Source organism: Lagenorhynchus albirostris, chromosome 8, assembly GCF_949774975.1.
Source record: "Lagenorhynchus albirostris chromosome 8, mLagAlb1.1, whole genome shotgun sequence".
NCBI lineage: Eukaryota > Metazoa > Chordata > Mammalia > Artiodactyla > Delphinidae > Lagenorhynchus > Lagenorhynchus albirostris.
In genome coordinates, this window is record NC_083102.1 from 26,222,752 (window position 1) to 26,238,691 (window position 15,940).

Consider the following 15,940-nt stretch of genomic DNA (forward strand, 5'->3'; position numbering starts at 1 on the left):
ATAATACATAATCCGCTGTGATTATCAAGAACAAATTGAATAACTCTGTATACGTGAGATTCTGAACAAGAATGGAAATATCCAGTGAGCCAGGAATGTTCTTGTAACTGAGAAAAGTCAGCTAGACTCAAATGTCTTAGTGGTTTTGGGATTAATTTAGCATGTGGTCTACCACGAACAACTGAGTCCTTGGACTACATTTTTTTTTCAAGTTCAGGTATAAATATATTTGCCATCTTCTGAAGTACTACCTGTCTTCTGTAGTGAACTTTTATAAGAACTAAAGAAGAAGCTTTTGTGAAGTTTACCAGGGTATTTGCCTTTTAAAAAATTATTGCAAAGCATTTTCATTAAAGTCAGCAGAAAACTCAAGATCTTAGAAATCTTCATTTTCTGATCTCAAATGCAAATACATTTGGCTTTAAAATTTTCTCCATAATTTAAATCAAAATAACAAAGATTATTCACAATTTTGTCCTAAATACCAGTACAAAACAGCAAAATAAATATTTCATAGATGTGTACCATTATATAAGGAAAAAATTTTGTTGAGAAAATTGGTTTGTTTGAAATAGATTTTATTTCAAATAAGCAGAGACAAAGATAGCCTAATATAGTTTGATAGTTGTCCATAGGCTCTTCAATCATTCTTTTTTAAATCTAGTTTTATTAAGATGTAATTGACATATAACATTGTGTAAGTTTAAGGCATACCATGTGTTGATTTGATACACTTATATATTGCAAAATGATTACCACTATAGTGTTAGCTAAAACCTCTGCCACATCAAATAATTACTCTTTATATATTTCTCACCATACTTAACAATTGGTGAGACTTCTCTTCACTCCCTTAATATATTTATTTTGGAGCTCTGATTATTTCCATTATACATTCTCTTCTTTGATTACCTTTCTTAGAAATGAGAGATTATGTGATTAAAATGAATCAGGTTAAAATTCTGTGTAAGAAACTGCATTGTATCATCTTTTCCAATACTTATTCATTGTTTAGGTGTGAAAGTCCTCAGGTCTTTGTACTTGAAGTGGGTATCTGTAACAGAGGGAAACATTAATAAAGAAATCAGTTGAAACATGTGCAATTTTTTGTCTTGTTTTCTCATATTTATTACAAAAGAGAGAAAGATGCATGCATGTGATACAAGGGAGTGGACTCAACTCTTCTTATTACCTCACAAATACAAAAAATGTCACTAATACTCTACAGGCAATAGAGACTGAAATTTATGGATGTTTTCAGGTGCCAAAATGATTTTGAAATGTCAGATACCAGTAATCCTATATCTTCCTCGTCCTTTTTCTTCTTTAGGGATATGTGTTGGGGTAGAGAGTTATAGAGGAGTGGAGAGAGAAATGTAAGTATCAGAATTCTTTTATTTTTTTAATAATTAGTTTTATTGTTACAAAGCAATGAAGACTTTCAATAGGAGTGTAAAGGTTAAAGCCACTGCTAAATGTCTTTGTTAATGTTTTTTGTGTTTTTTTTTCCATCAATACTGTTTATGGCAAACACTACTGGCTGGCTGAACGAATACCCATCCATTTCAGCTAGTGATGACCATGTAATACATTTGTGGGTCAGAGCTATGTAAGTAGAAGTTTGTTATGTGAGGGGTTTGCTTTCCTGATAAAAAGAGGTACATTGATCTGGCGCCGCATTCTCACCTTTATGCCTTTTGTTCCTTCTTCTCCTGTCTGGAATGCAGACCCAGATACACAGCATCACTTTACAATCAGGTGGCAGTAAGTATGAGTACATAAGCCTTGCCACTGAAGACAGTGGGGTATGACGTTAAAAAAGAGCCAAAGTCCCCGCATAGCATCTTTGAGAAGCTGAACTAACTTCCCATCTCAAGACTTAACTGTTCTGTGTGAAAGACGAATCCCTGTTTGCTTAAACTTCTCTTTCTGTTTTCTGTTATTTGAAGCTGCATCCACCCACTCCTAATCAGTTTACACTTTTAGACTTTTCAGTTATCTGCCATTAATTGAATGCTTATACTGTGCCAGGCGCAGTGCTAACTATTTACATATGTTAATTTAATTCACAGGACAGCCATAAGGAAAGTAACACTTTATTACAGATGACATACTGGCATACAGGATGGATGGATCCCTGTGTGACTGGAATGGTTTCATCAGATAGAGAAACTGAAGCAGAGAAATGTTAAACAACTTTGCATAGCTAGTAAGTGGCCATACTAGAATTCAAACAATGTCAGTCATATTACAAAATTTTACAACTTTATAATTTTCAAGACCTAAAAGAAGTTCATTTTAACTTGTATTTGATTTATGATGAGGCTGAAATTCTTTTCAAATGCATTTGTCATATACTGTGCCCACTTTTCTATCAGGACATTTCTATTTTTAAAAATAGTGCTGAACTTCATCCATGTTTCCTATTTGTCATTTGTCACTTTGCTTAGGGGTTTTATTTTATTTATTTTGTCATGCAAAATAATGTATTATGAAGTTAAATTTATTAAAAATCACTTATTCTTTCTGGTTTTTATATAATACGTAGAAAATTTTTAGGCCTCTAAGAACAACATATTTATTCCATAATTTTATTCAAGTAATTTTATAGTCTAATTATTTCTTTTTAAATCTACCTAGGATTTATTTTGGTGTAAGACATGAGGTAAACTACAAATTCCTCAGCTTATTAGAATGTTACCTCTAGCATGTGAAAAAAACAGAAACAAAAAACAAGACCCTGTGTATTTTGTCTATAACTGAACTTTCCATTCTTTTCTGTTGGTCTCTTATGACAATGAATATCTTTTTCATAAACATAGTCAACATCAAAAATAATAGAGAATTATAGGAAGCACTTCTGTTATATTTAGGAAAAGTAAAAGTATGCATAATGATACTATAGCTTCTTAAAGTACTGGAGATCATGGCCAATGTATTAACTTACAAAGCAGAACCAGTAGTATAAATATAGGAAAAGAAAATACAACATTTAAATATTTGCAAAAATCTTTATGACGTTAGCAAATCCAAGTGCTGAGAAACTAAATATCAGAACTAATCACAACAACTCAGCAAACTGGTGGAACAAAGTTTAATTATTCCCAAATCATGAGTTTTCTTAAATATCAGTGAGAGCAGATAATGTTTTGAGATTATCATTTGTTTTTTCTATGTTTTTCCTTTATCTTTTCCCTCCCCCATCCACAATTTAAGTAGGTATCAGTTCTGCATTTCATTTCTTCAGAAACATTGACTGAGCAGGAAGCAAAAATGGCTTGTAATATGTTCTGGCTTCTCTTTGTCCAAGACTTTTGAGTAATAATACTTAGGAGAATGTGAAGGGTTTATGGGGGAGGTAAAGGGGGAGTGTGGTGTGTGTTTAGAGCCGTAGTACCTTGATATGCATATTATTAAGGTAGTGGAGGTCTCTATAGAAAATTGTAGTCCCTCTCCTTCCTTTGTATGCATTCTGCATTGCAGCTTAGGATGGGTACTTAAAGATAAATAAATATGTTACAGCTGCTCCTGAGGGTGGCGTGAAGCAGGCCAGAGACTCAGGATGCCTCCATGGGGTTAGTGTGAGCCAGGAGGGCCAGGGCTCTGAGTTCTTCACCTCCTTTTATTTTTTTAACATCTTTATTGGAGTATAATTGCTTTACAATGGTGTGTTAGTTTCTGCTGTGTAACAAAGCGCATCAGCTATACATATACATATGTTCCCATATCTCCTCCCTCCTGCGTCTCCCTCCCACCCTCCCTCTCCCACCCCTCTAGGTGGACACAAAGCACTGAGCTGATCTCCCTGTGCTATGTGGCTGCTTCCCACTAGCTATCTATTTTACATTTGGCCGTGTATATAAGTCCTGCCAAGTTTTCATGCACTGGTTTTGAAGATCCAAGAGAGGCTCTTCAAATAAGGCTGCGTGACTTTTCCATGTAATGAATTCTGCTCTCTTCCTAAAACAGTTCTTGATATGACTACTTTCAAGTTCTGTATGGCCACTTAAAAATAAATAAATAAATAAAATGGGAAAATGGGAAGAGATTTTTAAGATGTGTTAGACTTTCTCCAATGCAATGTTGACTTTACTTGTATAATTAGAAATTTTTAAAACGCTGTGCTTCTTAGAGTTAATATTTTGACCAAGGCTACACGTTTGTTAAAAATATAGATAAGTAAAGATGAGGCTTTCTTGTCTGTATCATTTCTTATCAGTAAGCTTGAGAGGGTCTAGGAGACTATTTGTTTTTTCTCTTCCCATTCGTAACATGAAGTTTGGGATTTAGGTTAACTTGAAAGCTATTGAAAGCACTTACATAGTTTTACTGCAATTCTGAACTGTCTGCAATGTTTCTGTTGGCAATTTTAGGTGAACATTTATGGAACATATATCTGGCAGGCCACATCAGTTCATGTATTGAATCAGGTAGTAATATTGTATCTTTTAGCATCTTCTATGCAGGAGGCATAGTGTGATTGACTCTACAAAGAAACAAATGTTAATAATATACAATTTCATAATCCATTTAGGCAAACAAAACACATCTTTTAGGAAAAGATGACCATGTTACATAACAGCAGTTCCAGTCTCCTCCAAGATTGTGTTTGTGCAATTAAACATTGGTATCTCTTCACTGATTCACTTAAAATGCTATAGTTTGCCCCTGGAAATTCTTTGTATTTAATTAATTATAAACCACATATCTATTTTAACATGTAAGAATTGTATTCAAATATAAGCAGCATGCATATCTCAAGAAAACTGTCCTGCTTTTTTGCAATTTTAATCTCCTTTAATGATTAGGATAATCCATTTAGCCATAAATCTAAAATTTATGTTTGGGCTGCTTGAATCTGTGGATCATCTTCCTGTTTTTGATCTGGGTCTATTCCGTCTACCACATACAGTACTTGCAGTCTTACAGTTTCCTTCCTTGTATACATTCTGTATACAGCTAGTTAAAGAATTCAGTGTGAGCAAAGCATGTTGACCTTAAGCAACATTTTAGTTAGAATGTCTTTAAAAATCTTATCTCCTCTTTGGGGGGGTGTGTGCGTATGTCTACATGGGTTTTTATGGATACATTTTAAAAGGAACTCTTTTCTTCAAATAAAAATTTCAAAAAGACAGTGTTACTGCATCTCTGTTAGCAGGGCACAATTATTTAGAGCCCAAAAAAAAACTAGAGAAACCATTACCAGTATTTAAAATCAGGAATTTAATGTAGAAAATGGGTTATCAGGTGATGGAAGAAGCTGAGAAGCTACCTAGAGCACTGTGAGGCTCTCCAAAGCTTGGCAAATCCAAAGCCCCCACCACTTGCAGGCTGAAGGACAAACGAGTAGGAGGTATGATCGTAACCCATGGTCTTGAATTTCTGAATGAAGACTGAAGCTGGTGGACTTTTCTGGAAGGAACTGGAACCTTGAAGGTGATGGTAGCCACCACCAAAGACAGAAAAAGGGTACCTTGGAGTCTCCCTTCCTTCTGCCCTCTACTCTGTTGATGGTGACTGAAGCTTGGAAATGTAGGATCCAGAGCAGAACTGAGAGGAACAAGGACACGTGTGACAGAGCAGGGACAGAGGGCAATTCAAGTTGTTTTCAGAAGTAGGGATGGACTTGCACTGAACTTCCCAGGCTATTTCTCTTGTCAGTCCCTTGCTCTCACTGTTCTCATCCTGTGGGACAGCCAAAGGAAGCCATGCAGTGGTGATGTCAGAGCTCCTCTGGGGCTTAAATCAATGACAACGGTCTCATTGACTCAATAATGCGTCCTGTCGAACAAACCAAGTCACGTGGAAAGTGCTCTATTTTCCATAGCTTATTTTTGGCAAAAGCATTACATTGCCACTTTGCTTTAGCAATAGCCACGGGGAATACTTTTAGACTATAGGGTAGTATAAACGATCTCCATAATGAAGAAATTTATTTATTTATCCTCTTCGTAGTGGTTCTTTTATTCATAATTTTACTTACATGTGACACATGAAGCTATTGAGCTAATTAAAGTGAAAATAAAGACTAGTTAAATGATGCTGAGAGTTAGCAACTTAAAATTTGGAGATCAAAGAAAGTCAGTGAATCACGGCAGTTGCACTGCTATACAAGAGTAATTATATAAATCGCAAAGAAACTGAAATTGTTACCACATTGACAATATTAACAACAGGGGCATGGGATAGCCCTGCTGAAGCCTGATTATCAGGAAAAGATTTGGTATAGATATCAATTATATACAAGGTGCCTTGACCTCAAATATTTTCTGCTTGATTTCTTCCTACTCCCTCAAATATATCCCAATATCAATCCACAAATAATTAAAAAACATTTTTCCAGCATTTTGAAGATATAATTGACTTAGAACATTATATAGGTTTAAGGTGTACAACGTAATGATTTGATACATGTAGATACTGTGAAATGATTACCACAATAAATTTAGTTAACATCCATCACTTCACATACTTAGAAGTGACAAAATCTTAATGGAAAAATGAAGCCACTGGAGAATGACCAGAAGTGGAATTCATGCCTTGACATAAGGGAGCTTACGCATTTGCCCTTCTTTTCCACCCAACTTTGCATAGTATAGGGTAGCAAAAACTCAAGCAGAGAGCTGCAGTATTGCGGGGTTGAGTTGTCAAGGGACAGAATCTGGAGCTCCTTAAAAGGCTGTCAAATGTATGTATACTGGAATCCCCAGCTAACAAGAAAAAAAGAAAATGGGAAAGAATCTATACTAAAAATATGTCTGAAATTTCCCAAATTTAGTGAAAAACATAAATTTCAGGTTTAAAATCTCAGAGAATCCCAAGTAGGATTAATACATAGAAAATCATAAGTGTACATATCATAATCTGACGGATAATAAAAAGTAATGAGAGCATCTTGAATGCAACCAGAAGCATGTGTGTGTGTGTAGTGAAATCTTATATACAGGGAAACAGTGATTCAAACATGACTGACTTCTCATCAAAAACAATGAAGGCCAGAAGATAATGGAACAAAATCTTTAAAGTGCTGAAAGAAAATTCTCTCAGAATTCAATCTCCGGAAAGAATATGTTTCAAAAAGAAAGGCAAAACGAAGAATTTTCAAATAAATAAAAGTTAGTAATTTACCACCAGCAGACTTGTACTACAAGAAATGCTGGAGGACCTTCTTCAGGTTGAGGGAAAATAATGACTGGGGAATTCAGATCTTCAGGAAGGATTGGAAAGCAGAAGGAAAAATAAATAAGCAGGTACATGTAAAAGAATATCTTTTTTTTTTCTCTTAACTTTTTAAAAAGACCATTGCCTTTTAATGCAAATATTATATGTAAGGTTGTATTGTAGGGTTTATAATGTATATAAATTTGAAATATGTTAACAATAGCACAGAAGATGGGGTAGATAGGATCATGCTGTTATTAGGCTCTAGCATTTTAGATCGAGTGGAAAAATATTAACTCTAAATAGATGGTAATAAATTAAAGATGCCTATGATAATTATATATAAATTACTTCTAAAAAATCAGCAAAGAGGTGTAGCTAAAAGCCAAAAAAAATTAAAATGGAATCTAGTATTAACTAACCCAAAAGAGGGAAAGAGATCATGCTTTTTATTCTATATAAAACTTTAATAGGGCTTCCCTGGTAGCGCAGTGGTTGAGAGTCCGCCTGCCGATGCAGGTGACACGGGTTCGTGCCCCGGTCTGGGAAGATCCCACATGCCGCGGAGCGGCTGGGCCTGTGAACCATGGCCACTGAGCCTGCGCGTCCGGAGCCTGTGCTCCGCAACGGGAGAGGCCACAACAGTGAGAGGCCCACGTACCGCAAAAAAAAAACAAAACAAAACGAACAAAAAAAATTTAATAAAACATAAGAAAAAATACAAATACAATGAAAAAGAATAGATCTGGTGGATCAGAATATTGGGAGTGGGATTCAGGAATTTATATTTGATAACAACCCCTGCCCATCCCCCCCGCCCCCGCTAATTATGTTGTTCATCCATGATCGAAACTACTGGTGTAGATAGACCTTACCACCTTTCCCGTGGTTATGAAAGCACAAAGCCTCTCACAAGGCTATTTGCTCCTTCCTACAGACACATCACTCAATTGTAAGAGCATCAGGAACCTCAGACTTGTCAGCTGGAAGAAGCTGGCTATGGCCTAATGGTCTGCAACAACTATGTTATCAAAATGACAGCAGTTATGAAAGCCTTGGAGAGTTTAACAGCTTGCTATTTCCTCTTTTATTCTTACATACCTCTTGCTAACTTTTATCTCCCCTCAACTTGTCTGCCTTTTATAGGCATTTGATGGAGACAGAATTATCATAATCTGACGCTTCCATTTTTACAGGAAAGGGAGACCTGCGGGGGTATATCAATATTCTCTGTCGACTCTCACATTTGTGGCCTGAGCAAGTTTGGCCTTGAGGTTTTAAGGACACAAGTCTGTTGCACTTTCTGTATTTATATAAAGTCAGAGCTGTGTGGAAGATGACAATCTGTCAGAAATGCTGGTCCAATGGGGTCAGCAGTGTGTAATAAGGCAAATCATGAGGAGTTGAATATATGCCTGTTTCTTGTGCCTCGAGATGTCGCTTTCCATCACATTGAGGCAAAAAAGGAAACTCTTCAGAAAATATGCTGATTTAAAATCAGGATAATAATTTATAGTGGTAATGTGCATGGGCTAAGTGTGGAGATTGCATGTACAAATCTCAACCTGGATTTTTTAAAAAGTGGAATTTTTGGATCATAAATGTGTATTTAATGTAATACAAAGAAAATTTTATAATCATTTTGGAAATACTGATTTTTTTTTCCAGTAGCCTTCTAGGATGGCAGATACGTTTCCATATGTCCAGGTATATAATCTCATAGGAATCCTCTAGGTTCTTAATTTAATATCCTGATTTAGGGTTATGTCTACTTAATTTAATTTTTCTACATCTGACTCTCTGAGTTGGGATTTTGTCCCACCACTCAGTATTTATTGAGTAGCTAATGTGTTTCAGACTCTGTGCTAGGCAGTTGGGATACTGTCTCCAACCTCACATCTCTCAGTCCAATCAGGGATGCCCACAATTAGAGACAGTTATGAGATCCTGTGTTAAGTACCGTGATAGGGAAGTACAAGCACGTAGGAAAGTGTATGTAATTCAGACTTGGGATGTCAGAGAAAGCTTCCTGAGAGATGTCATCTTTAAGTTGAGACTTAAAGAATGATTAAGATTAATGGGGAAAGAGGAGGAGTACAGAAGAATGTTCCAGGAAGGGGAGCCAGTATGTGTAAACCCTAGAGGTAGAGAGAGCATAGAAAATTTAGTAACCCCCCAAAACTCAGGCTATCTGAAATAAAAGGTTAGGTAAAGCAAGAAGGTTAATTAGTGAGAGAGAGAGAGAGAGTAGATGCCAGATCATGGGAAATGTTTAAGTGATATCAGGAACTTGTTGTAATGACCAGAGTGATTACAGTGTTTTAAGGGCAGAATGGCATGGTCAGACTTGTACTGTAGAAAGATCACTCTGGCTGCAGTACAGAGAATGGACTGGAAGTAAATTTGGAAGGACCGGGGTCAGGAAGGTCAGTGTGGATATTGTTAGGTAATCCACATGAGAGGTAATGGTAACTTGAACTAGGGTGATGACAAGGGGATAGAAGAGTACAGATTCCTGAAAATTTAAGTGGCAGAATTGCAGGACTTGCAATATAAGACAAGGGTCCCTGGAATCTAAACTGAGTTATCAACGACGTGGATATCAATAGGAGTTCGTAGAAGTGGTTTCAGTAGAACTGAAATCACTGTGAAGTAAAACAGTGTTAAGGGAAGTAACACAGTGAGAGAGCTGGAAGAGAAACAGTTTGTACACAGGGTAGGACTTTGAGGTTAAGATTTCAGAGGTGGAGAATTGTCAGGTCATGATAAAGCCCAGGATGTGGCATTGGGAGCGTGTGACTGAAGGTGAGGGATGTGAAGATCACTGGAGAGGCAGTAGGCACGGCACTGGATGAGATTCCCACACTAAAAAAGAAATTCTTTTTAAGTGAAAATTGAGGCTGTGATGAAAATCATGAATCAGGCATAAACGCTTCAGTGAATGAGAGGGAGTTACCAGGAAGTTAGGAGGTGACAGAGGGAAGGAGGCGTAGAGGCTAGCATAGACCAGATGACATCATGGTAAGTGAGCCAGCCTGTATTTCTCAGGAGAAACAAGCAGAGAAAACTTTTTTTCAGTAACCTTCTTCCCTTGCATGCCAGATCTCGTGGACAGAAGTTGATGAGCGCAGTAGCTGCTATTTCCTAGTTACATCTTGACACTTCAACCCCAGCTAGCCTCTGCTCTCTCACAACTGTCTCATCCCTTCGAGTCCCAGATCTCCTGGTGTCCTACTCTAATGGCTTCCCCTTTTCTAACATTTACAGCTCCTTGGAAATGTGTGCAAGCAGGTGTCGTGTGTGTGTGTGTGTGTGTGTGTGTGTGTGTGTGTGTGTGTGTGTGTGTGTGTGTGTGTGTGTGTGTGTGTGTGTGTGTGTGTGTGTGTGTGTGTAGGGGAGGTGATGGTCATTCTACCTGTACAGTTTTTGTGTTTAGTGTTTGGCTCATAGAAATGATGAACCTTTGGGTCCAGGAGAGAAAAAAAATGAGTCATTGTCTGAGAGGTCAGCTAAGTGTACAAAATCAGTATTGTACTTGACATAGAGATAGAGATAAACAGATAAGCTCTAAAGGTTGAGCGAGTGAGGAGTTAGAGAGTCACGAAGAGCAGTACTGAGAGGAGAGGTGGTCACTCTCTACGTTGTTCTAGATCAGTTGCTGTGTTTGAGATTCTGGACTCTCAGGACTTCACTGGAGCCAGAATGAAATCATGTCTGCAGGAGTCACTCTTCCTGTTGATGGGGTATGGGAGAAACGGAAGTGGGATAGAAGGGAAAAAGTATTTATAGAAGCGATCGTCATGAGGGCCTCTTATTCCAACAGTAACTGCTGTAAAATAGGGAAAGCAGAGCCTTTTACATGTGTCCAGACTGTGAGATCACTGAGAGCAAAAAGTGTGTCTTATTGTCTTGTCTTTGCCTTTAGGGGTTTCTGCAATGTGATTATAATGTTTTGAGGTGTGAATTTACTTAGCATTTTCTGCTTGGGATTCAATGAGTTTTGAATCTAAATATTAATGTCCTTTAGCAGTTCTGTAAAATCTTTAGCCATCATCTCTTCAAATATCTCTGATATCCTTTTTGGAATTTGAATGGCTGCATATTCCTTTTCGTCTTACCCTCTACCTACTCTTGCTTTCACTTTCTGGATTTCTTTTCCCTGCAGACTTGATCATTCTCTCTTCAGCTATGCAAATCTGCCGTATAATCTTTTCACTGGGTTTCCTAACTTTAATGTTTGTGTTTTCAGTTTCTTAAAGTTCTCTTTTCTAAAAATTAAAGCCAGGACTACTTTCGATTAAAATTTCCACTCAAACTTTCTTCAGACAATCAGAGTGGTGATGATTGGGACTGAAGCTCAGGTGAAGGCTTACTAATGATTATAAATCCTCAGAGGCATCAGGTTCTAGACAGACAAACTTCTTTGTTATTCTCTTCTAAAGAGAGGGTTTAATTCTCATCCACCTTTACTCTGAGGGTTGCGTGTGCTGGGGTCCAAGCTGTTTTCAGACTTTAGCCTTTACCTCCTGCCTGCTTATACCCCCGTCCTGCCATGGGGTTGTCAGAAACCACTGATAACAAAACTAATTTTGTCACTTACCTCCCACCGTTCTTGCTTTCACTTCAGATTTGGACTCTCTATTCCTCAATTTTGGGCCAGATCTGCTAGGCTTTTTAAAAGAGTTTTTGATGTTGTGTCTAGTATTTCTGTTGTTTCAGTAGGAGGACCATTCAAGGTACCTAACTTGAAAGCCTTTGAGTTCACCGTTGAGCAGCAGGAAGTCAACTTCTGAGAGAGAAAACATACGAGGACCTCCTCAGAGGTGGATGGTAAACACTACTGGGAGTGCTATGAGCGGGGTGTGGCATAGCTACCGAATGCACTCAGGATAAGGCAGAAATCTAGTCTTTGATGAGTGTGGAGGTATGATCAGGGACTAAGACAATGGTGGTAAGAAAAGGCTGGCCTCACAGCCTTGTAATTCAACTATACTCCAATATAAAATTAAAAAAAAAAAAAAAGAAAAGGCTGGCTTGTGTCAAGGAAACATGAAATGTGCCTCGCAGAAAGAGTGCATTTTATATTATCATGGAGAAAAAATTGGCTCTCATCAACAAGTGATTGAGAGATCTGATCTAGACAGAGATCTAAATTGAGTGCATTTTATATGATTCAGTAAAATATCCTTCTTTTATGAAACAGGAGAAAATATGTTAATCATAATTAATATGAAAGTAAATAATAAATTTGAATCTTATCTTTGAATTTAATGTTTATTCCTTGGAAAGGAAAAAGTGCTATAAAAGCAGAAGACACTAGAGTGAAAATTAAACTTAACATGGGACGTAAAGTAAAATGATAGTACTGCTTCATCTTTGTGGGAAAAAAGAGAGAGATAAAGGGAGTGGTTGTGGTTATGAAGGAGAAAATGGGTAGTATGAACGATAAGGAAAGAAGATAGAAATGGCGAACAGACACATGAAAAGATGCTCAACACTGATCATCAGGGAAATGCAAATCAAAACCACAGTGCTATGTCATCTCATACCTATCAGAATGGCTATTATCAAAAAAGACAACAAACAAGTGTTGGCGAGAATATGGAGAAAAGGGGCATTCCTGCACTGTTAGTGGGAATGTAAATTGGTGCAGTGACTATGGAAAACAATACAGAGGCTCCTCAAAAAAATTAAAACTAGAACTGCCATACGATCCAGCAGTTTCACCTTTTCACAAAAGCTATATGCACCCCTTTGTTCACTGCAGCATTGTTTACAAGAGCCAAGATATGGAAGCAACCTAAGTGTCCGTTGATAGATGAATGAACAAAGAAGATGCGGTGTGTGTGTGTGTGTGTGTGTATGCCACACAGACACAATGGAATATTACTCAGTCACTAAAAATATGCGAAGTCTTGCCATTTGTGAAAACATAGATGGATCTAGAAGGTATTACACTAAGTGAAATAAATAGGACAGAGAAAGACAAGTACTGTATGATATCACTTATACGTGGAATCTAAAACACAAAACAAACAAACTAAAAGGAAAACAGACTCATGGATACAGAGAATAAAAGGGTGGTTGCCAGAGGAGAGGTGGCTGGGAAGGAGCAAAAGAGGGGAAGGGGAAGGGTTTATACCTTTAGAGGTATAAACCTCCAGTTATAAAATAATTAAGCCATGGGGATGGAGTATCCAGCAGACGGAACGTGGTCAATGATATTATAACTTTGTATAGGGGCAGATGGTTACTAGACTTATCGTGGTGATCATTTCATAATGCATGCAAATGTCAAATGACTGTGTAGTACGCTTGAAACTAACATAATATTGTATGTCAACTGTATTTCAATAACATTTTAAAAAGATAGAAATGGCAGGTAATATCATGAGCAAAAAGAGAACAAAAGGATAAATGTCACATAATACAAAAGGAAAGAAGACTAGGAGAAACACACACAGTGAAGATGCTGGAAAAACTAAGAGACTGCCTGAAGAAAAAAACTGATAGACCAAAAAACATATAGAGGTAGAGGAACAGAAAATTAAAAGAGGAAAAGAATTCAGAGGAAAGATGAGAAATGGAAATGCTGAGGAAGGAAAGGAATTGTAGTCAGTAAGTGTGTGTCCGTGGCTTTTGGATTAGTTGTGACAATGTTTATGCATGTCTCCAAACAACATGATTCCCAGCCTTTGGGGGAACTTACTGATTATCCATCCCCAGGGAATTTAAGTGTTTTTTTCTTAGTAGCCTGGAACAAAATGGATAGGAAGTGAACAGTAACCTTCCGATGGGCAGTGAAACAAACTTTCAAAAATAATATTTGCTTAGAATTTTTTCTTTTTTATAGGATTTGAATTCCTTCTTAAAATTCTTTAAACTGATTTTTAAAAAAGAATCTTTTAAATAATATGTAATTTGAATAAAGGAAAAAAAATTTTTTCTACTCTTTCATAGACGCTGCAAAAACAGGTATTGAGGACCCACTATGTTTGGATCCCTAAATAGGCAGGCCCCATAAGATTTTAGTCTGTGATACATAATCACATGTCAGACAAAAACATTCGATCCATTTATTTAAAAACAAAACATTTACAATCTGATTCTCTCATTTGTACAATGTACTTAAAAGTATTTTCAGATATATTCTAAGTTTACAAATATGCAAAAATATAATTACTTGGATGATTTCCCACAGACATTTGTTAGTTTTGAAGGGTTTAAAGTTTACTTCATTAAAAATGTATGAGGATGGTCCTCTCAAAAGAGACTTAGATTTACGATGGCAGCATTTCCACACGTCTAACTCCCGCTATGGACATTGCCATTAAAATGACCAATGGATTATTTAACCACAAAGGAAGGAAAAGAAAGAAATAAACCCTTCATTAGTGCAGTTTAATATGGAATAGTGGGCTTCCCTGGTGGCGCAGTGGTTGAGAGTCTGCCTGCCGATGCAGGGGACGCGGGTTCGTGCCCCGTTCCGGGAAGATCCCACATGCCGCGGAGCAGCTGGGCCCGTGAGCCATGGCCTCTGAGCCTGCGCGTCCAGAGCCTGTGCTCTGCAACGGGAGAGGCCACAACAGTGAGAGGCCCGCGTACCGCAAAAAAAAAAAAAAAAAGTAAAAAAATGAGCACAGTGCCTAGTACATAATAGCAGCTAATATTTATGGAGTACTCAGTGTTAATTCATATTAATTTGAGGATCTTCCACAAGTGATGAGAATTAAATAAAGAACAGATGAGTGACACTAGTGAACATTAATTACTTTTGTGTTTATCTTTTAATCTCATACTTTCCCACAACAATTCCTTTCTTTTATTCAGAATCTTGTAATGTTCCTAATGAAAGTTGAACTTTCGTGATTAAGATTCAGAAACAGTAGTACATTTTCAAATATTTATGAAATGAAAAAAATAATTCTGTCACAGAATGGTCACTTAAATATAGTCACTTTAATTCTGCAGACAAGCCCAAAACCTCTATTTACTGGAGTGAATCTTATAACAATGAATTGTGACGGAAGTGGCAAGTGAGGTTTTTGAATACTAGAGTGTTTTCTTACTTCCAGCATTTTGAGTATTTATACTGTATATTTCACCTATTATCAATAAATGAAAAATTATCTGACACGTATTAATTAAACTCTCTTCATCTTCAGTATGTCTACAGGTAAGCAGATTTCTGTAGTTTGTGTCATTTTCACTACAAGATTAAGGCTTTAAATTTTAATATTTGGCACTAGTACATCTGTCAGAATTCATTTTAACTCATCCATAAACATGTCATTTGCATGTTGATTAACTGTCACAATCTCCTCTGTAACAATCTCAGATTGGAATTGCACATAAGTCACAACTGAACAGATTTCTATTAATTCCAAAACCTCATATGAAATAATTGTTGTTTTTCTGAAGAAAATCTGTAGCCAGTGTGCAAATTATACATTTTGTTTATATAGTGGATGTTTTAATTATGCATTTGTTTATACATAAAACTTGGATTTCCAAATCAAGGACTATAAATATAAAAAAGATCTAGCCAAACTAAGACGCAAACCTCATGCGATCAAATTCAACAGTTTGGCAGCGGGACGCGCGCGGTAAATGGATCCACCCTGGCAATCCGACGCAGTGCATTTCCTACTGTAAGGCAGGAGAGGGCGCTCTTCCCCACAGTATTTTGGTTTAATCCTCCAGGAGCAAATCAGGTGTGAGAAGCCAGCCCAGTCAGAGAAAACAACCGCACAAGTTCAAGCAGCATCTTGGCGGAGTC